The sequence below is a fragment of the Schistocerca piceifrons genome, unplaced genomic scaffold (genome assembly GCF_021461385.2).
Source record: "Schistocerca piceifrons isolate TAMUIC-IGC-003096 unplaced genomic scaffold, iqSchPice1.1 HiC_scaffold_304, whole genome shotgun sequence".
Lineage (NCBI taxonomy): Eukaryota > Metazoa > Arthropoda > Insecta > Orthoptera > Acrididae > Schistocerca > Schistocerca piceifrons.
Genome location: NW_025728520.1, coordinates 22501 through 25000, shown reverse-complemented (window position 1 = coordinate 25000; position 2500 = coordinate 22501). Strand labels below are relative to the sequence as shown.

The 2500-nt window shown below is 57.0% G+C and overlaps 1 non-coding gene across 1 annotated transcript in view; it reads right to left on the bottom strand.

Moving 5' to 3' along the window:
* LOC124744695 overlaps window positions 1-322 on the bottom strand; it is a 1909-nt gene extending 1587 nt beyond the window's left edge. The window contains exon 1 of the ribosomal RNA XR_007010839.1: window positions 1-322. This exon is cut by the window's left edge and continues 1587 nt beyond it. This is a non-coding gene — a ribosomal RNA (small subunit ribosomal RNA).
* Between the last annotated feature and the right edge of the window lie 2178 nt (window positions 323-2500).

The following is a 2500-nucleotide window of genomic DNA, read 5'->3' as shown; positions in this document are numbered from 1 at the left end:
GACATTTGAAAGATGCGTCGCCGGTACGAGGACCGTGCGATCAGCCCAAAGTTATTCAGAGTCACCAAGGCAAACGGACCGGACGAGCCGACCGATTGGTTTTGATCTAATAAAAGCGTCCCTTCCATCTCTGGTCGGGACTCTGTTTGCATGTATTAGCTCTAGAATTACCACAGTTATCCAAGTAACGTGGGTACGATCTAAGGAACCATAACTGATTTAATGAGCCATTCGCGGTTTCACCTTAATGCGGCTTGTACTGAGACATGCATGGCTTAATCTTTGAGACAAGCATATGACTACTGGCAGGATCAACCAGGGAGCTGCGTCAACTAGAGCTGAGCAGCCGGCCGCCCGGGAGTGTGTCCCGGGGGCCCGCGCGAACACGCAAGCGTCCGCTCAATCATTCTGCAAACAGGAGGAGGCTGAGCTCCCCTGCACAATACACCTCGAAACCCTCTCAGGTCCCGGCGGCGCGCAGCGCCGTCCCAAGTACTTGGTCGGGTTCGAGAGAGGCGCAATCGCCCGGAGTTAGGCGAGTAGACGCTTTCGGTGCGACCACCCGTGCTCCCAACTGAGCTTGCCGCTGCCGACAGAGGCCCGGGAGCGTGCTGTCGTGGCATTGCCGGCGGGAGACAACACGCGCCACCTACGGTGACCGGCAGCTCCAACGCCAGCGCCACAGAAGGACAAAAGCCCCACTTGGGTGCCGAAGCGAACTCTCCCAGCACAGCGCACGCGCCAACACATCCGCACAGCTGCGATACAAACCACCAGCGAGAACCGCTGGGGCGACCGAGCAGCAGACGGCGTCGCGGCGCCGAGCGCCGGGCGGCGGCGCATCCTCAACGCACACAGTCCTCAATCGGACCAGCACACTGAAGATGTCCACCGCGCTTCGCACCGGGCCCGCGAGGACCTACTTTGGCCGCACGGCGCCGCGCGCAGGGTGCGCCGGCGCGCAGCTGCGACGCCTGCCGCGTCCGTCGGCCGGCGCGCCTGCCACTGGCCGCCCCCACCAGCCGGCTGTAGCGCGTGCGCCCACGCACCGCGCGGCCAGCACGCCGGGAGGCGCCCCCTCACCGGCCGGGGACGGTCCCACCCAGCCACCGCCGCGTATCGCTTCACACCCAGATGCCGTTCAGTTTCGTCGGCATGGTGGGTATCGCTGGAACAACCGGTTAGTACCTCAACCTATCGTCGCCATCACCGATTCACCCCTAGCGAGAACAACCGCACCACAACAGGTTACCATTTGTTCATTTGCGTAACTTCACCAGAAAACGCAGGCGTCCATCGCCATTTGCAACTTCAACGATTATTGCATGCCTGTGTCAGGTGTCACGCCACACTACGTCTGCCCACATACACGCAACAAAATGTGCACGCCTAGACAATACGTGGAAGGTGGCCCCCGTACGTATGCGATGTCCATTGCTCGAACGACTGTCAACCGGCCTCTGTAGCATGTCGCAGATATGGAACGCGGTGCACCATGCCATCACGGTGTGTGAGGAGAGACGACTAGGTCCGAATACATCAACAGACAGCTCATGCTGATCGCCATCCACGGCGTCCGTTCCTCCCACACGTCTCTATGGCGTACCACACTGCAATCCAGCTCTCATAGGGAGACGACACGTAGCTGCGTGCACAATATTTGCACTGTATGGTCCGCCGTTTTTGGGCGCAGTCGTTGTGCGGTCACACATGTGCCACGATGTATCATTCAGTACATAAGGACGAATGTGCAGTACAGATTGTGGTTCACGCGTACGACATCAGCGGACAGTTGACACAGGCCGCACCACAACGTAGCCTGAGTACGTCGCATGCGAAGGGCATTGAACATGCAAACTTCTCACCAACCAGCTTGCGAAGGCAGGGGGCAAGGTGGGGACGTGGGGAGGGGCGGCATGTACGTCCTGCTGCCATCCACATTACAGTGTACAGCAGGAGCATGTGGAAAGTGAGCAAGACTTGCAAGGTGTTTAACATGAAGCGATACACAGGGGTGCGGGCAGTGCGAGTAGCGAACTATATTGCGAGGGTTGCGGGTGGGCAACACTACAGTAATTGAACGAGTCGTATAACAATTACAGAGCAGGTTTAGGCGACAACGTGGGTTACGTTAAGGCGACAACATGGGTTAGGTTAAGGCACAACATGGGTTAGGTTAAGGCACAACATGGGTTAGGTTAAGGCACAACATGGGTTAGGTTAAGGCACAACATGGGTTAGGTTAAGGCACAACATGGGTTAGGTTAAGGCACAACATGGGTTAGGTTAAGGCACAACATGGGTTAGGTTAAGGCACAACATGGGTTAGGTTGAGGCACAACATGGGTTAGGTTGAGGCACAACATGGGTTAGGTTGAGGCACAACATGGGTTAGGTTGAGGCACAACATGGGTTAGGTTGAGGCACAACATGGGTTAGGTTAAGGTACAACATGGGTTAGGTTAAGGTACAACATGGGTTAGGTTAAGGTACAACATGG